The sequence below is a fragment of the Erithacus rubecula genome (genome assembly GCF_903797595.1).
Source record: "Erithacus rubecula genome assembly, chromosome: 2".
NCBI lineage: Eukaryota > Metazoa > Chordata > Aves > Passeriformes > Muscicapidae > Erithacus > Erithacus rubecula.
In genome coordinates, this window is record NC_136685.1 from 24,953,315 (window position 1) to 24,974,309 (window position 20,995).

Genomic DNA, 20,995 nt, shown 5'->3' on the forward strand with positions numbered 1-20,995 from the left:
CTGTTCACACAGAGTTAAGATTTCTTGGGTTTATACATTGTTTTTTAAAATTCATTAGGTAAATTAGTACCTCTTTGTACATGGGATTACATATGATTTATTGAGAACAGAATTAACTGTGAGAAGAAAGAAAAGGAATTTCAACTTTTAATCCCAGAATGGAAATATTAATAACAGCAAGAGGTTCTCCCTTTGGGCCTTAATTAGAAGAAGCAGTACTTAAAGTTTTAAAATAAATAAAAGAATGGCTATTGATGGTAACAGACAACAGGCACACATTAACATATTTGGTAAACATAAACAGATTTGGTGAAACAGAATTTATTTTATTTTCTTCCTAGGCTGTTTTATAAATAATTAAAACACTTGCTCAGTAAGTTTCCAAACAAGCCTCTTTCTGATGACAATCTCTAAAACAAACAGAAAACATGATCATTTTGGAACTTTTATTACCCTGAAGAAATTTATACACAGTCTTTCTGCCAAAACTAACTAGCACTTGTAGATGATTTTCCACAAAAAGGGAAAAAAAGAAAAAAAAAAAGAAAGCTGTATTACAGCAGCACTCTTACCACTCTTGCATATTTACTAATGAAAACAATGTTTATGACTTTAAGATGGTGACAAATGCATAAACCAAGAGGCTAAATTCAAAAAAGAAGGTTCATGCTGCTAAGTGGTTTTACATAGATGACAAGAGGTAGCAAAGCTGAAAAAGAAGACTGACAAAGCATTACATGAACAAAGATGTAAATAGATTAACTCCACAAACACAGAACTCTTAGGGAATTTTTTTTTTTTTTTGTTTAAGGACTAGCTAACAACTCATATCCTGTGGAAGGCTGTTTTTATTCTACCAGAGTTTTGCAGTCAGGATGATGGAGAACAGGATAAAAGTCCCTTGCTGTGATGAAGGAGACATGTAGGCTGAAAAAAAAAGGTAGCATCTTTTGAAACTGCTCTCAAATTATCTCTAGTTTCCTTCACCCCAGTCCTGCTAAGGAGAGCAACTCTAGAAAATCCTTATATCTCTCGCATGAAGCTCTTCTTGTGTTTATCCTCAAAGAACACAGAAGTTTTGGAAACTATTGATGTCAGCAATCAGCCCTGGTTAGTAATAGGGCTCTGGCTGTGCTTTGAAGATGCATGGGAAACCTTGGATCTGCTGAGGCACTGGTAACTTTAGAACACTCTCACCTTTAGTCTTGCTGCTTCTTCCCTTCTGTGGAAAGCTCTGTGGTTTGTCAGTCATTCAAAAGGTCTCTGAAAAACTTGCAGCAGAAGATATTTGCCAGAGAGAAACTATCTCTGTTTAAAAAAATAAAAAATGAAGGCCAGATTGAGAAGCTGGACCTTTCATGAAAAAATGGTAAGGATAGTTACACTTTTGCTTGGGATGGCTGGCACTGTAAGGACTGGGTGTTATGAATGGCTGGGACATAGGGGAAAAAGCTGGGAGGATCCACAGGCAACATACAAGTGTAAATAATTCTAGTGAGACTACAAAAATGAGGCAGTTTATGATTTTATTGGTAAATCATAATTCTGCAATGCAGTTGTTTTGCTTTGTCTGGGATTTTTTAAGAGAATTAACTTTTTTTCACATTGTCTGTAATGAATGGCAAGGGGAGCAATTACTATCTGAGGTGGCAAAAACAATTAATGTGCTTTGTATATTTAGCTCAGCAGAAGCTTCTCATTTGGTCTCACTGTAACCAAACTAGAGCAATTCAATATCCCTTTTCCTCATGTCTGTCACTTCTTGTTCTTATTCATAAGATGCAGCCTTTCAATACTTAAAGGGGACCTATGTGAAAGATGGGGAAGGACTTTTTTGCAGAGCCTGTTGCAGTAGGACAAGTGTAGATTAAGATTAGACAGAAGGAAGAAGTTTTTTTTACACTGGAGATGGTAAAACACTAGGGCAGGTTTCAAATAGATGTGGTAGAAAACATTCCAGGCCAGGTTGGATGGGGTTCTGAGCAATCTGATCTAGTTGACGGTGTCCCTGTTCACTGCAGAAGCAATTGATCAGACCCAATCCATAATTTGCTGCCTCCCTGGGGCCTGGGTAAGAGGCATCATCAAGAAACCTCCCAGCCTGGTATGGTCCATTGATTATTACCAGCTACTAGCTTCCCACAGGGTTACCAACAAAGACAAGAAGGTTGCAGACAAAGAGAGATTCCAATCCCTTGAGACAACAGGTCAAAGGGCCTGGAGAACAGGTTGTGTTCTCTTCTGTCCTAAGGGTCCTGGATATCTCAGAGGAATTACACCTCAACATTACAATTAGCAATGCTATTAATAGAGACATTAGCATCTTCTGTCTGTAAACTTTCATTGGGATAATTTTCATTTGGGTACATTTTAATGCATTCAGCCTTCACTTCTTAATATAAGTTTGTAGTCTGTACATATCTGTGGAGTTAAGTTGGTGTGTTCACAGATTTGGCAGGAAAAAATGAAACTGTATTTGCAAGTTCTGGGATGGCTTTGGGTGCTGATGATTCAGCCATTTTCTGAATATCCAGATTCTCTTTGGCAATGCCTGAAATATTTCTGCCAAACTCCTGTCTAAGCTTTTATGTGCAGAGCAAGATGGAACAGGAGGCATGGAAGGAGTTTGCAAGAATGATTTTTGCCACTTTTTTCCAAAACAGCTGGCAACAGCCTTAATTGATACCACCTATTGCACTTTTAGGAGGGGATAGAGAACACATAAATTCTATGTGTTTCTAAAAGAGATACATGAAATCTCTAATGCATGCACCAATTCATGGAAAGTCAGTTGGGAAGGTTTTTCTTGTTTGTTTTTTTTTTTTTTAATATAGTTCCAAGCTTTCCCTTGACAGGAAAAGGATTAACTGTGTTTCATTCCAGAGAGATGCACAGATTTCTCAGTGGTTTGAATACATTATCAGTTCTATGCAATTGAGTAACTTAGACACCATGCACAGTAAGTACTTTTATTGACAGCAGTAACACATCCATTGTTTCAGTGTAAGAAAACAAATATGTTATTTGATTTTGTTATTAAAATTGTTTATTAACTCAGTTTAGGAACTTCAAAATATCTTAAAAAAAAGGAAGGTAATTGTGAAATATCAAAATATCTGCATATGGCAGATGACATCACAAGCACTATATGCATCACTTCCTTTTCCAAGTGAATAATACCACAGGTTAAGAAAAGAGATCTTTCCCAAAGACCTCATATAGGATTTTATGGATCCCATATGGAGGGCTATGAAGTTATTCTTTTGTTAACTCTTTCTTATTCATAATGCTAAAGTCTGTCTCCAACTCTGGAATACCTTTACCCTGAAATACCAGCAGCAGATATAATGTCATTTGATGAAGGTGTGAATGACAATAAGATTTGAAATATTGCTGCTTGCCATTCAAATTTGTAATTGCCAGTGAGGAGGCCTTATGATTACTTGAATTCATGAAGGGGTGCAAAAAAATAAGTTTGAGAGCCAGTATGGGCAAGCACACAGACTTTTTAATGAATTAATGGAATTTTTTTTATAAGCTGGTCAGTTGTTATACAACCATTTGATCTAGATTTTGAACCAGTTCAGTATCTGAGATTTGCAGTCCAATGTTAAAATATGGTTATAGTTTTTCTGGGAGATTTCATGGGGTATGTATAATACAAATGATGCAGAAAGAATCTATGAAATACGTATTTCAAGTCTGTTGATTGGTGCTAAAAATGTGCTATTAAAAATTATTTACAAATTATTCTTATACAATGTCAGCATGAGCATAACATAGATAAAATAAATAGCATTGGAATCCTCTCTAACAGATTTAATGAAGTTTCACTAATGAAACCATCAGATGCCAGCACTGACCTCTGGGCATACGTGCAGTGAAAATATCAATGTCTTCTATATCAGTAGGTGCAGAATTCAAGGGCTAATTGACCATTAACAAACCTTCATCAACCTTGCATTGCACATATGTGGTTTGCATGGGTTTTTCTCATTTATTTTGATGAAAATAAAAACTTTATTCAATGCACTAAAGACTTGAGCCATTAAATCAGGTGAAGAAATTCTCTTATGGGTGGGATACTGATAGTCCAATTGTATAGTGGACTCAAATGACTGTTACAGAGAATGAGTAGTGATGTTTAAAAGGCCTTCAGAGTTCCAAGAGGGATGCAAAGATTTTAATGGCACTGTGTAAGAAGTTGATAAAATTCACCAGGTGTCAGATAATTATTATTGAGTTAGAAAATGTTTTGGTCTGTTAATTATAATAACATGAAAGTAGCTGCATATTCCCCTACATTATTCTGAGAAATATCTATAGAGTAGACAACCAGCATTTAACTTTCTCTGAAAAAATAATTCTTACATTAATAATAGCTGCTATAATGCCTGTGTCTATTTATTTATGAGGCATGAGACAATTGATGTTCTCAGTCTGTCAATTACTCAGATGACTCTTTCATAGATAATATCTGCTGGCTTTCATAGTTTATTTTCAGGTTGTTAACTTTATAGTTTTCTCAGAATGCTGCAGAGTATACAAACAGATTTTCATTACATTCAGCATAAACTTAAGAAAAGGTTTGATTTATTCATTAATAATTAGTTGTTTACACCCACCAACCTTTCTCTCTCTTAAGAATCAACTTCCATGGGAAAAGCAGTATATGCAGCCTTTTTTTAAAGGCAAATGCCAAATAGGATTTTAGGGAGCAAAGTAAAGGGGAAAAAAAGAGGAAAAATAAAGTAGAGAAAGTCAGAAGGAGAATAAGCTGGTTAAAGCCTTGTATTGGTTTGGATGGCAAGTATTTTATTTCATTTTGGGAGGGTGGGGGCAAGGCAGGCTGGGCTACAGGGGTGTGTTCTGTGAGATGCCAGAAACTCCCTCTGATGCATCTGCCACTGGCAAGGGTAAGATGGTAGAAAAATACATATAAAAAACCTCCCCCTCTTAGTATAAGAACTTAACACAGAAAATGTTGCTCTTTTTGTCAGGATTTAACTTAACAAGGCCAAGAACTAAATGTCTATGTTACTTTCCTAGCAGCTGCTTCTTCTAAATCTTAGGTAAAAGTGTACTTAGGAGAACTGAGATTTTTATGGGTTTTTGTTACCCACATAACATTTAATTCACTGTAATATTATGCTTTCTTCTCCTAAGCTTGCTTGCTGTACTCTCATTTAAATAATATTTTCACCTAAATTTCCCATTTAATCTTTAAATGGCAAACTGTGATTTCCTCTGATCATACTGGGAATGGCAAAATTTGGATCAATCCATTATTTGCCATTTCTACTCATTCCTATGCTTCAGGAAACAGACATGTTCTTCAGGACAATATTTTATAATCATATGTGTTTATTTAGATGCTGTTTATTCACCACTTTTTAAACAATAGCTGAGAAAGTTGAATCAGGTCAAAGTTTACATGTACAAAAATTCAAGGGAAATGTTTGAATAGCAAATCTCTTCTCAGGATCAAAAGTTTGGACACAGTATAAATTCTGTTAGTTGCTCTTCACTCAGTCCAGCAATTAAACAACAGAGGCAGAACTTGAAAGTGAAAAACAATAGCCAATTAACAGAGATAACTGTACTGTGGAAAAGAAACATGAGAAATACTAATAAAGGAAAATGAAACTGCAGTGTGCTTATGAAAGTAAAATGAGAAAACCTCACATCAAAACAATATTCAGAAAAATGAAATATAACCAAATTAAAATCTTGTTTACTTTGAAGAAGAAGGAAAGAAGAAAAAACAAAAATAATCTATGACATAAAGAAATTTTAAGGGTTGCTACTGGTTTGCATAAATAGAATAAGGAACATGTCTAATTAAATTCACCCTCTGTTGGCATGAAAGAGAAGCTTCTGCATATAATTTTTCCAACTCTAGAAATTGCAGAAGTTTGAACCTTAGAGCCAAAGTAAACATTTTTTCAAAAATTAAGACAAAATAAATGGATTTCCATATAAATATTCTTTCAGCTTTTCTTTAGTCTACTTAGTCACAAACAACTGAGGCACAAATAAGGCAGACTTATAACAACTTAGAAGAAAAATACTCTAAGTATCTGGTGTATTTAGGGAAATACAGCCCTCTTCACTGTTCATAAATAAGGCTAGCATCTGCACATATTTCCTGAGACTCCTGATCTATCAGCTGATCTTATGTGATCTCCACAAGAATTTGAGTTATGAGAACAATGGAGAAATACAAATTCATGCATTCTAAAGAAGTTAGCTTTCATTTCTCTGTTTGTTTATATGAAAGTTCTACAGACAAGAGGAATTGTTTTTAAGGTTTCCCAGAATCATGAACCAAAGAATGGTTGAGTTTGGAATGGTTAAGGTTGGAATGGTGGAGGTTGGAATGGTTAAGTTTGGAATGGTGGAAGTTGGAATGGTACAGGTTGGCTTCTCTGGAGATCATCTCTTCCAATCCTACACAGTCAAGGCCATCTGAAGCCAGTTGCCCAGGATTTTGACCAAATGGCTTTTGAAATATCCAAGGCTGGAGACTCCACAACCTCCCTGGGCAACCTGTACCAGTGCTCTGCCACCCTCACAGTGAAACAGTGTTTTCTGACAGAAATAATGTTCAGACAGAACTTCTTGAGTTTCAGACTGTATCCATTAGGAAAATGGACTGAAAAGAGCCTGGCTCTGTCCTCCAGGTATTTACATACATTGATAAGGTCACTCCAAGCCTTCTACTTTCCACCTAGAAAAATTCCAGATCTCTCAGACTTTCCTCATATGAGAGATGCTCCTGTCCATCCAGGTGGCTCCTCAGTGATTGCTCTCCAGAATGTCCATGTCTCCTTTGTACAGGAAGCCCAGAACTGGGCACAGCTCTCCAGGTGTGGCTTCACCAGTACTAAGTAAAGAGGAAGCAACACCTGACTCACCTACTGGAATTTTTTTGTCTGCTGCAGCTGAGGATACTATTTGCCTTCTTTCCAGCAAGAGTGAATTGCTGACTTATGTTCAGCCTGGTGCTCACCAGTACCCCCAGGCTCTTCTCTGACAAGCTGCTTCACAGCTGGCTGGTCCTTATGGGATTGTTCCTCCTGAAGTTCAGGATTTACACTTTACCCTGCTGAATATCATGAGGTTACTGCTGGGCCTTTTCTCCAGTTTTTCAAGGTCCCCCTGCATGGTAGGTTGACCCTCTGGCAAATCATTCACTCCTGTTTTGTTGTCACCTTCAAACTAGCTGAGGGTGCACTGCTGAGGTTTGCTTGAGAAGCTGACGAAGAAAATATGGAATACTCAGCTGTAGGCAAGTGAGCAGGCATGTTTTCTAGAACACAGGTGAACAGGATAGGATTAACCACCACCTGTTTGCCTGCCCTAGGCAAAGCTGCTTGTGAGATCACACATGGCACACTGTTAGAAAGGGAAGAATTAGAGATCTTTTATCACACTGTTAGGGGTTTAATCCAAGTAGTTAGAGCTGCATTACTACGGTAGTTACTTAGAAATTTTAGATTAGCAGTTTGTTTAGAAATATGGCCATCTATCACATCCATATGTTGAGTTCCTAACTGCATATTGTGTCCATAATTGAGATCTTTAATTAGCTTTAAAACAACTATGAACATGACACTGCTGTGTGAAAAATTAAAAGTTTCTTAATGCATTTGTGGCAACAGTTATGTTATTCTCTGCCAAAGCTGATCTCCAGGTTCCAATGATATATCATTCTTGCTAAGAAAGATCAACTTTTAGGAGGGTTTTTCAGGACTGAGAGGTGAAAATTGTGAAATCTTCCACTTTCAAGTTCCAGTATCTCTGTTAAATTAAAATGATGAAAGCAAATTGATTATTTCTATCCATCTGTCATAGAAATATAAAAAAGTTTCCACTAATGAAACAAGATTTTATTTTTTCTCAACTAGGCTTTTATTGCCTGGAACTGAACAATAAACAGAAATGTTAGAATGCATCTTTGCTATTTATATTGTTCATAAAGTATCAAATCAATTGTGATAGATAAACTGCTAAGGTTCAATAAATAAATGAATTAGTACCCTAAGGCATAGCTCCTATTGTATCAGCTGATGCAGGAGAAGTGGTGCACCTGCTATCAGCAATCTCTCTAAAAAAGTATTTCTGACTTGTCAGTATTCTTCTTTTCTTGTACTGGAAAGCTTTCACCAAAGGGAATGGGAAATGGGCTGTATTGAGATATCATCTATATACCTTCAAAACTCTGCTTGCTGTAGTCTTTAAAATTATGAGTCTTGTATCTCAACTTCCAAAACAATAAAATTAATCACCTAACGAGGTTCCACCAAATTTCACTGAAATCTCTTAAATTCACATGATTTTTGTGATGGTCACTAGTGGAATAAATGTGTATGTGACAGAAGACTGGGAAAGGGAGAGGGAGACTGAACTGGGTGATAGTGGACAAGGCTGGAAAAGCAAATAGCTAGGAGATATTATAGGGTTATATAGGATTATATAGAGACATAAGAGAGAATGCTAACACTAAGTTAAAGGAAAGAATTTCTCTGTGTAACACACCAGCCAAATCAGTCTAGTCTACACAAGTATCACTATTTGAGGCTTCATTTTAATAATAGTTCTTTAAGAGGAGATAGAATACATAATATTCTGTGTATTGATATGGCGTAATTATTACAATATGTCTATGGGATGAAGTCTGAAAACACAGAGTAATTAAAGTGCTGTCCTTTAGAAGATGAAAGCTGAGAAATTACTGTGTACCATAATTGGAAGTTCCAATTTCAAGTGTAAATTCCACTTCTCTCAATTTATACTTTTGTAATAACTAATTCCTGAAGTGTTTTCTTTCTTTTCCATTTGATTAAGTTCTAAACAAATTACCTTTGCCTGTTTGGACCTGCCTGTATTTTGTACTCTTTACAGGGCTGATATACACTGGCAGCTACAGCTGAAAAGTCAAATTGAAATACAGCTACAGTTTCTTCAAGGAGATATTTCACCTATCATTCAAACATGTAAAACACCAAAGTGATGACTTAAGTCCTTGGAGTGTGTATAACTCAAATGACATAGCGAAAATGTCAATATCAAAGTGAATACTAAACAAACGTCAAGTGAAAAATCAGATCATTTAAAATGCAAACACATCTTATAAATATGAAAGCTGGAGATAAAAACATCAAAAGTGCACAAATCTGCACATGCTTAGAATAAAGTTTCAAGAATCCATATGTTGCAAGGGTAATGTAGGATACATGTCCATATCTCAGTGATTTATAACAGAAGTATTTGAAATACCTATCAACAGTTCTAAATCTCTAGTTAAAGAATTTAACCATCTTTTTAATACCACTTTTGCATGCTCTCTTTAAATGTTCAGGGACTTGTTTATTGAAACTAGATGCGTGAATTTTCTCAGTCTTACTATGTTATGAACCAAAATAGGGCAAAGCTATGCACAGATATGCTCCTTATTGGGATCTTTTGTTCTGATTTTCTTTTCCAATGGGGATAGGGCTGCAGCTCATGACCAGAAAACTGGACCAAGAGCAGACAAATATTGCCTTGGATAAGGATGTGAAAATGCTGACATAACACCACATGTGACTCTGTTTCCTCACCTCAGGCTAGCTCTTTGATGAAGCAAAGGACAGGGTTCTGCCTTTTGGGGACTCTCAGATGCATTATGTTGAATTAAGCCTCGAGGCTATTCTATCTAAAAACTAGAATTAAGACTTCAATAATGCTCAGTCAATTTTGTAAAGAGATGGTTTATTGTAAGCATATGTGTCAGCACACAGGAAACAGACTTGATACTTAAAATTGCATAGGCACAAAAGCTGGTGGGCATTGATTGGCATTCTCTATATTTAGCACTTTTTATATAGAGGCCTGATACAACACCTTAACTAATTTTTAGCAGATACGAGGACATGCATGTGCTATAACTCTGACAGATATCTGTCTTTAGGATGTGGTGGCCCTGCTGTGTTGCCTGATTTTGCAAGCTGAGAACAAAACTTCAGTTATGGCCTTTTTCAAATATTTGACAATTTCTTCCAAGTATCAACCACAGATTTAATAATCAATCAATCTACTGAGCTTCTAGTGAAGCAGAAATTAAGAGTCTGTAACCAGAGCTGTCCAGGTGTTATGATCCACTCTTGAGAGTAGTCTTCCTCAAATGCACCCAACTAAATTTAGTAAGAATGTGCTAAACTAGAGATTCAGTCAAAAGCAGTCAGAGAGCAGCTGTTGTGCCATTGCCAGTAGTGACCTGCATGATTTTTAGCTTTCTATTTAATTCCATAAGCCAGTTGCATTGGGACATGACTGTTATCACAATGGAAAGCTATCCCACCAGAGTTAAACTGCAGCAATGCTTTCCCTTATGCAAAGTGATGTATTTGTTGAAACATAAACCTCCTGGGGAAAAGCAGCTCCTGTTGCTACATGCATTAATCATTCAATTAAGAGATCTGTCTTTAGCCTCTGTGTGTACAGCCTTCCTAATTGACTCTCAATTTTGGTGCTTTCGTTTCTCACAAGGTGGGTGCACAGTGGATGTCTCAGGGACCTTTGACTTGCTTTGCCTTCCAGTCTGTCCATCCAAGGCTTGACACATCCCAGCTATGCTGCAAAAACAAGTTGGGTTCAAGGCCAGTCCCACCAAGGGCAGTACAGATCATATTTATAGAGAAATCAATCTGGCATACCCAGATAACTTGCTGTGGGTCTCCTGCTGCCACAGGCAGGTGGAAAGATGCTTGGGAGAAGGTAACTTTCCTTGCTCAGAGCAGTCTGCATTGCCCCTCTGTCTCTCCTGTGCATATCCTCTCCAGGGAATGTATATTTTCTATGTTACTCTTTAGTGGAAGGGAGCCATGCAGATGAGAAACCCACACTGCCAGTTATTGTCTTGGGCAAAAGCAAATCAGGGCAAATACTGACTGACAAGCTGCTGTACTGCATTATTAACCCCTTTACCCACACCTTAATCAGTCTTGTGTCAGTATCCCCTATCCATACCCATAATGATTGTTTGCACTGGCTCCTGGTGGATCAGGAATGGTTTACTCACACTGGATGTAAAGGCAGCCCCTCAGAATGTTCATTGATTAAAAAGATACATGAGCCAGCTTGTAGAGCTTCCAGAGGTTTTTTAACCTTTATATATTTATTTTTGTTCTTTTTTGATTTGAATTGAACTCTCTCAAAGAGAATCAGTGCATGGAGAAATGTAAGTGGCTTTTAACAGGGACTGAAATTTTAAGTTAAATAGCTCTTGGAGTTGTTGAAATATGGACTGTACAGACTAAATGTAAGTAACTAGGAAGAGTTATGGGCTGTGATGTTTCCTTATGTTGGCTGAAGAGGGAAGTATCCGTGTTGAAATGTCAACAGCAGGTTTATTTGCAGAGAACTTCAAATCAGGCAGGTGCTGGGTCACAGGTTTGTCATCAAGTTTGCATCTAAGTGGTGCCAAGCTCATGACAAAAAAAAGTCATCTTCCCAGTGTCACATCAAGTGTGAATATAATCTGTTCAAATATGGATTTGAGACTACCACATCCCTATTTGTGGCAAAAGTCAAGGGAGAAATATTTAAAGTACTGATCACTTAATTTGTTCACTTCTTTGGATTGTTTAAGCATTCATACATCCCAAGCTCTGGGTGCACATGAAAAATGTTAATAGAAAACCCAAGAACATAATGAAATCATATAATACATATCTCAGAGATACTTTGTCAGAGGAAATCTCTGCATTCTAAAAGCTTTATTGCTCTCCAGAGTTATCTGACAGTTTTTCCTTTTTTTCCTTTGACCTAAATTTAATAGAGAAACTTAGGAAATGTACTTAGGTTTTTGAAGATCCTATTCACTTTTAATGGAGATTTAAAAAAGGGAGAAATGAGAGATGAGATGGAAAAAGAAGGTGAAAGATGAAAGGGGAAAGCGAAGGTAAAGAAGCAGAAAAAATAAATGGAAAAGAAAAAAGGATAAAAGAAAAAAGATAAAGAAAAAAGAAAGAAAAATTAATATTAAAAAAAAAGGAAGAAAAGAAAAAATAATAGGAAAATGAAAAGAAAAAAGGAAAAGAAAAATACATCTGCTGGTTCAGCACACATAACAGAAGTGTATGTTTTAAAATATGCTATTATTTGGATAGAGTTTTATGATCCATTAGACAAGAAAAGTCTTCAATCAAGAAATTTGAAAAACTGTTTACCATTTCAAGCTGCCTCAATAGAAAATTCATCTGACCTGATGAGACAAATCAGGACCACCGTGGTGATTTAATGGAACAATCAGCAATGTGTCAAATCTGATTGATGTGTCCCTTCAGAAACTTGACAGGTGATTTGATCCCCACCAGCACAGAAAAATCTTCCCCAGAAGACTCTCTTGCTGACACAAGCTGTGGAAAGATTTTTCCAGTCAACTGTTTCTTATTTTGCCCTTGAATTGAGGTGATTTTTTTTTTTTTTGTCCAATCCCTTGCTTTGATTTGATCTGAATAGCATTGTCTTGACCTAAAGATGTAATTTATGACAGAACATAACTCTTACCTTTCAAAGGATCAGACATCAAGTGATGAAAGTTACTCCTTTGATAAAGCTAAAATAGGAAATTAATGGATATAATTTGCATAGAACTCCAGTTCTAATAGCTATAAATGTATATTAGACCCAGTGAAATTCACACTAGGAGTCCAGAAGAATAGTTATCTTTTTTCTGGATTTTAAGTAAGTTACTGTAGAATGACTGCAGAGAAAGGCAGAGGGCAAGCAACAGACATAAAACAATAAAATATTTCAAAATGGTTAAAAAATCATTTTATGTTAAGTGATCTTTTGCTTTATAAAGTATGCATATTTGATAGCTTTTTAAAATATACTCAAAATATGGTTTTAACTTGTGTCAGGGGAAAACTACATTGAATTGCCTTGCTGCTTCCAAATCTGTTTGCTTTAAAAAATTCTGTCTGCTCTGCTTTACAGCCCATTCATGGCCTAACACATAGAAATCCATTTTTTAAAATAAGACTGAATGTAATTTGACATTCCAGGCTGTAGATAGTCCTGTGTGTATTAGCAGATGCCATAATTGCAAAGGCCAGAGACATTGAAGGCATTATAAATAATTTACTCTATCAATTAATATTCGACATTATATAATTAGGAAGTCAGCACACCCTGTTTTATGTAATGCTGGATGCATCATTAAAAAGGATAAATAAGCAGAATGTGAACAAACACTGTCAACAGAACAAAGGAGCTGGCTAAGTTTCTCTCCCTGCCAGGATGACTGAAGATTTGCTGTGATGAAGATGTGACACAGAGGGAGATTTCAGGAATGCAAAGTGCTGGTGGCACTCCCTCTCCCGGGGCTGCTCCCCAAACCTGGGCTGTGGGGCAGAGGACAGGCAGCACACTGACAGTGCTGCTCTTCAGCTGCACTCTCCTGTGGCCTTCCAGCATCATGATTTAGCATCCTGACAGGCCATTTTGGGAACAGTCTGAAAAAAAAGCAGCTCAGAATCCAGTGAGTTCAAAGATATCTTTTGCATCTTGGTTTTTCTGTGTGCTCTGTGTGCACCCAGCTATTGATGGTGCAGCATTTTCAGGTGCCAGGATCATTACATTAACTAAAGTGTGATCAGTGAAGGGTATGAGTGGGTAGGTAGAATTGCAACAGAAACAAAAAAGTGAGTAATTTTAATATACAAATTGTATTTATATAAATTTCATGTCCACATAAAATCAGCAAGTAATTTCCATTAAACAGGCATGAGCTTGATGGGAGAATTGAGAAGAGAAGACAGAATTCCTCCTATAAAACTTGTGTCTACATGATGATGTTTATTTTTCTTTATGAAGTATAAAAAAGTCTGTTTAAGCTCTGAGCAGTTGAATAAGGTAATTATTTGCAATGCATTAGCAGTAATATGAAATTTCATATAAAGTGTACATGTTCTGAATCAAGATTGTGTAGGGTCATTTCTTTTTAATGATGTCAGTTCATAATTAAAATCAACACAAGTGGGTTATTTTTGGAAGATGGAAGCTAGTCTTTAAACGTGCCTGTTACAGATCTTGTGTCTAATCCCAGTCTGACTGCTTTATTAAAATGTATTTGGTGTGCCACCCTAACAAAAATCAATTTTAACACCTCTTTTCAAACAATCTTCTTTCTGTTAAATTCATTTTCCTTTGTAATTATAAAATCATCAGGATAAGGAGATACAATAGGAATTTGAAGAGTATAGTTTATTTTTTAATTACATTTAATGAATAATTGAAAATTATATTAATCTAATGAAAATAAATTTCAATTTATGATTGTTTAATTTTAATTTTCATTAAATCCATTTATTATATGTTCATTGCAGGAATACCTGTACATGTTCTGCAGTCTGAACTTGTCTTTAAATAGCCTAAATAGGATCAAACTAGTCTGATGATTTATTCCTTTTATCTCCCAGATTATATGTGCATTAATGTGGTCAGTTAGATGCCTACAGTGTAATTTGGTTTCTATTAAAATTGAAGACACAATTCCTAGTGATGTAGGGAGGTCAATACTTTGTCCATGGAAATGTACAGCATAATTAGCTGGGAAAGTCTTTGAGAAGAAATGCTGCTTTTATCTTCTTCTGACCAGAAAGGTAAGGATGACCCCTGCCCCTCATTAGCTTCTGTAGAGTCTGAGTGTGTTCTGCATTTTTCCAGCATCTTACAGGTCCCATATCACAGCCCCAGTCCAAGAGCCTATTCAAGACACACGTGCAGCTCTTGTTGGCTCTCTGGACATGGGATCAGATATGTTCTCTTAGCCCTGAAGGTCAAAGGCAGATTTAGCTTTTGAAGCTATTGAAAATTGTTCTTTGATGATGAATAGGTGATGCTTTAGGAGATTCATCTGACACAGTCTTATCCATCTACAAGTTTAGTGTCTAGTCCAATTTTCAGGTGGGTTTTTTAAAAATTAGACTGCTGTATCTACCTTACCAAAAAAAACCAAAAGCCTGTAGGTTTTTCCTTTTATATACTGAGTGAAAGAAAAGTTTAAATGAATGGTTAGATTATATGACAGCTATGGTTTCACTCCAGCTGACAACTAAGCTCCACACAGCTGCTTGCTAACACTCCCACCCCTCTGTGAGATGGGGAGGAGAATTGGAAGAGTAAAAATAAAAAAACTCATGAGTTAAGAAAAGTATAATAATTAAAATCAAATATTTTAAGAAAATAATATTAAGTAATGCAAAGCAAGTCCCCAAGCAGCATCTTCCTCTCCAACCTTTCCTCTAGTTTTACTGCTATATGGTTTGGGATACCCCTTTTGACTTTTTGGGATTAGCTGTCCTGGCTGTGTCCCCTCCCAACTCCTTGTGCATTCCCAGCCTTTTCAGTGGTGGGATGGGGTAGGAAAGGCCTTGACACTGTATAAACACTGCTCAGTAATAAATAAAACATCTCTGCATTATCCACACTGCTTCCAGCACTGACCCAACCACAGCCTCATACCAGCCACTATGCAGAAAATGCTCCAGCCAAAACCAGCAAATTAACTAATTTTAGACGGGTTGATTATAAGGAACAAGCTCAGTGTGAAGGCAACTGAAATTTCCAAAATATTTATCAGTTTAGGTGCTGTCAGGTTTCCTACAACCAGCTACAGAGAACCCATGGGCTGCAGAAAACTACTCTGTAGACATTGTGCATGCCAGTTGGCTGGGTCTGCTGGTGGGCACAGCCTTATGATATTTGGAAGTGATATTCAGGATGTTGAACTGAGTCCAACCTCTTCTAAAAAAACATCCTCTCAGCTGTAATTCCACAAAGACTTACATCAGGAAGGCTTTTGATTACAAAACTGATGTAGAAATATGCTTACCTCCAAACTGGCTATGCAAATAGTCACTCTGGACTACAAAAACACTTCCAGTCCCAACCTGGACAGACCAGGAAATTATTCTGATGCAGATTAAGGAAATAACACAACATGATTTCTCTATAGTTTTTGATGGATATGCTTCAAGGTGCTGCATGTTCAACCCTGCATGTTCAAACTATTTTAAACTTGAGAAAGTCAAGGCTATATCCCTAATTTACTTTTCTTTTAGGGAAAATAGGATTCAATTTTTACTCAAGTTCTGTTAGTAATGAAACTGGATATTCCATCATAAAATTAACAGCTTTACTGCATGTGACTTGAAACTGTCATTAAACACTGGTTTTGTTTTATCACTGCACATCAAGCAATGTCTGCCTTGGAAATCTGTCTTTCTGAGTGGAAAAAAATTGATTAAGAAAAGAGATTTATTTGCAACTTTGATAACTAACTTTCTATGCAATTTGCAGCATGGCTGTTAGTATAAAATCTTTGTGGTAAAACAGTCTGCATACTCCTAATTATCTTTTTTTTAAATTGCAATCCTGATAAATTATTATATGATATAAAATTATTTCAGTTCAGCAACCTATACATAGGAATTAGCTTTATATTATATACAATTTGCACCAAAAAAATTTTAAGTGCCAGAAAGTTACATTAGCATAATATTTAAACAAAAGTCTAGGAGAAAATATAGCATTTGCTTGCCTAAATTAATTTATTCATTATTTTGAAGTGAGGGCACACAAAAAAAGTTTTTGTATTTGCCAGTTAGAAATAATTAATGAACACATTTGGGTAGTAAAATAAGCACAAAACCCCTCCAATTTACACTATCTAAACAATGCTGTTTTTCAAGTTTCTGTCAAGAAATAACTTCAGAGATCAATTTATCATATGATTTAAGAAGATACAAGGAGACACTTCTTCCTTCAAGGTTATCATATGCCATATGCCTTGCTCTATAAGTTTGCCAAAAGTCACTTAACACCATATGTCCTGAGCCATTTGTTTCTCAAATAGTACCTCAGCCACTGCAGACTCTATCTGATATAAATAATCAGAAAATACAATGCTTGTACTTTGCTACTCTTTTCTGTGAAAAGCAAGCATCATGAGACATTTTTGCATGTTAAATCTTAAAACTGATTCTTCAAAAGACAATTTTCAGCTCCACTAATGGTTCCACCTCCTGTAGCACTGGGAAGAGGGGGTAGGTTTGTGTGCACAGGCATGTGAGTACCAACTCAAATAAGTGACTCCACCTTTCCCCAACAAAAATGCAAAACCTTCTCAAGCCTGAGAAAACCCCTCAAACAGTTTTCAAGAAATGGTGTTTAATCACAAAATGCCAACCAGTGTAGTGAATATGTGGGAGAAGCAGAAGGCAGGGGACATCCTTCATCTGCAATTCCTTCTTTCCTGCAGCTGTTAAAGAGCTGCCTTGTCAAGCAGATTCTTGGAAATTCAGAAAAAAGTTTGTCTTGTGCCACTGCCTAAGATTCATGATGCTCTAAGGTGGACCTTAACTTAGGGCAGGAGTACTGCAGCAGGCCTCACACCACAATAAGCTGTTCTACTGAGCTATTTAAATTAGGGATTTGTGGAAGCAGCAAGAATATTTGAGGAAATATATTATCAATTAATTACCAAGGTTTGTTTAACTCTTTGAAGATGAAGAATTCTATTTAGATACTAAGCATTACTTTCATGTAGGAAAATAAGTTAAATGCTGACTAAATGGCAGTGCTGGGGTAACACAGCTGTTTGGCTGGGAGTTACAAAATCACTCTTCCTTCCCATTTGAAGCCTCACAGTATCCACAGTATTTTCTCTCCAGAGTGTGAAAGTGGCAGGTGTTTGTGGCCATTGCTGGGGGCATTGCAGCTCTGGAAAACCTGAGACACCTGGCAAAAACACAGCAAGTCGGATACTGATTACATGCACAGGCAGGAAAGCAATTAGAGTGTTAGAGGAAACTGTGATTAGAGTTGTGATACCATTTTAATGCATTCTCAAGTTCTTTTGTCCTATGCTTTCTCTGCAACCAGATGTATAGGCACCTTCTTTTGGTCTTGCACTGCATCCAAGGGAGCTGCACTAAAAATGTTACTATTTTCAGGCTATTATCCCTTTTCAGCTTAAGCTGAACACCAAATGTTTACTGAATTACAGATAAGATAGTATGATGAGAGCTGGAGACTGCTAACTCTTAGTCTCTGTAATGGATGCATGAGCAGCACATGCTGTCCCAGCCCCAGAAATGCAGCTTCCAGTGCTGCACAGTTGCATTTTGGTTTTTTATTAATTAAGGACAATGTTCAGTGGTATATCAAAAAATCATTTCAGATGCCCTTAGGTATGGAAGGCACCATTATTATAGTGATATAGTAGTGGAAATTGTTAACCAACTCCTGGATATGTATTTAATTAGAATTTTGAATTCCCTGACTGCATTGACTATATTGTCACTGACTATATCAGGAATCAAAATATCTACTGAAGTTGTAGACACTTGCAAGTAGATGTGTAACTACCTCTTTTTGTGAGGGCACAAAATCAATTCTGTAAATTGAGGTATTTTGAGGTGTCCCAGGGGTGGTCTTGGAGATCCCACCTGGCTTCAGAAGGGTTAAGATGAGGTTTCAGAAGGGTTAGATGCCAGCATAAAGACAATTGCACAAAAAATGCTTAAAAGTTCCAAAACCTTGTATAACAAAACTATAACTTTCTGAATTTTTGAGATAACATTGTGTGAAGCATGGATGATTTCATTAGAAATAGAACCAATGGAAGACTTAAAGGGAAAACCACAAAGTGATTTCATCCAGAATAAACTTGAATCCACTCTATACAAGTCCTAATGGAGATGCATGATGTTTTGTGACTTTCTAAATAAGGACAATAGTTCTTGTAATATTGTGTTATGTTTTGGATCTTTTTTCTGATGGTCTTCAAGTGACAACAAAAAGCAGTTCAAGCATTTTCTGTTTTCTTCAAGGACAACTATCTCTGACAGTGATGAATGAAATATGCCACCCTGACAGGGTTTTCTATAACAATCATAGAAGGCAACAAGTCTGAGCTTTTTGTGTCTTGAAACCACAAAAGAGAGGGGGAAAAATTCAAATTCAAAAATCAATATTTTCAATACTATGTGTCTAGTTGTACAAAATCACCATAAGCCTTCTATGACATCAGAGCAGCCAAACTTGGGTAATTGCTGCTCTGCCTTTTAATGACTTGTTCTATAAAGAGGAGAAATAAATGGACCTATACAAGGCCACATCAACAGAAAATTTGCCATCTTTTAAAACAGAGAGGTCTGAAGTCTCCATGAAAACACCTTCAGAAATCTTGGAAATGTCTGATCAGATATGACATTTGTTCAAGGATCAAAAAAATTTATTTAATTGAAAGTAACAGGATCTTACTGCACAGCACAGGATGTGTTGGATACCACATGCCAGCAGACTGCTGATTACCAGACTATTTCTGCAGCAGCAAAATCGTCCCAGTCATAAGCAGGTGATTATCTGTGTTTTAAATATGCTAATGTGGTTTCTGGCAACTTTTTGACCAGCATGACTGTCTCAAGGAACTTATGGACAAACTCAAGTGTGTAATCAGTAAAAATGGTTTCTAGACAGTGAACATTCTAAGTTTTGGTGGGTATTTGTTGTTGCTGCTGTTGGGGTTTTCTGTTTTCTGCTTGATTTCTTTTCCTGGAATCTGTGTAAAAGAGCAATTATATAAAAACATAAATCAGTAAAAATGCAAATCTGACATTCAAATTTTCAGGAAATTTTTTCATCGTCTTTATTTTTGAACTTTTTTTGCCACTGAAAAGAAGGAATTCTTATGAAAGTTTGAGTTAAAATGTCTAACTAAGCAGAATTCAAAACACAAGACTACAGTGTGATTATATTTACATTTTTTTAAGGAAAATATAAGGTAAAGAATAAAAATAATTCTGAGGTTACAGTGATAATTTTCAAATAATAAAGACAAAAAAAAAATTTCTGCCTGAAATAAACTTAAGTATATTCTTTATGGGCCACAAAGAAATAAACTGAGAATTTGCAAGCAGATCGTAGTAGAAATTGTTTATATTTTATAAAGCTAAAAAAGAAACCCTAAACAGCTGCAGTAATTAAGTATGGACCCCTGCTGCTTTATAGCATTAGTAAAGATGCAATGAAGGAAACATAGCTCACCTGGAATTGCTTCCCACTGAATGAAAGCTCTTATCTTATTATCACTTTAGATAAGCACAACTGTACACAAAAAAATGTTCATAACACGTCTCTAGACCTAATTCTGAAGACAGAAAGAAATATTTATTTCTTCCTGCTGGTGAAGAAAGGAGTGCAGGGAGTCCAGAATGGTGCTATTTGGCTGCTGCTTGCAACCAAGTAAAGTTTTAGGAACTAAGCATGGAAGCTATGACATCAGATGTGAAATTCTTGGAAATAGTGACTCAGAGATACATTAAGAATTTTTGTGTACAAGTTTAGTCCTTGGATGTCTCCAGTGAAAATATCTGGTACAACCAGAGCGGTGATCTTGATTCCTTAGCTCACCAGTAACTGTAATGAGATTGTGTTTAGTGCCAAATCTTTGGGGCTAACAACAGAGCCAAAAGGAGAGTCAAACACTGATAATTGTTTTGGATGTTTTAGTTAAGTAGCATCATGACACACCACCAATAGGTCAAGTTTCATTCCATTTGGCCAACCGTGTCTGGCTGTAGTTGAGTTGCATTCAGAAGCTAATGACCAGGAGGAAAAAAGGATCACTTCATTTCAGGCCCTAGTTTATAGAAAAATAAGATACCAAATTAACTTTTGCAGCACTGAAATTCTTGGGGTTTTTATTTATTTATTTGTTTGTTTTTTTGTTGTTGGTGTTGTTTGTTGGGTTTGTTTGTGGGTTTTGGGATGTTTTTGGGGTTTTTTGGGGGGTGGAGGTGGGTTTTTTTGCTGGTTCAGGCAGGTCTTTCTTATCCTCAAACCTACACAGTCTAAGAATGTGCAATTCCCAGATTCTCTCACTCCTTCAGATCTCAGTGGTTTTGGTATGTTTCTGTATGAATCAGCATCTTTTTAT

The 20,995-nt window shown here is 36.4% G+C and overlaps 1 long non-coding RNA gene across 1 annotated transcript; it reads right to left on the bottom strand.

Moving 5' to 3' along the window:
• Positions 1-555: 555 nt before the first annotated feature.
• Positions 556-7,189, bottom strand: LOC306812231. The gene is made up of 3 exons (XR_013776826.1): positions 6,914-7,189; positions 1,198-1,308; positions 556-927 (listed from the first exon to the last, which is right to left on the bottom strand). It is a non-coding gene; the product is annotated as an uncharacterized lncRNA (long non-coding RNA).
• Between the last annotated feature and the right edge of the window lie 13,806 nt (positions 7,190-20,995).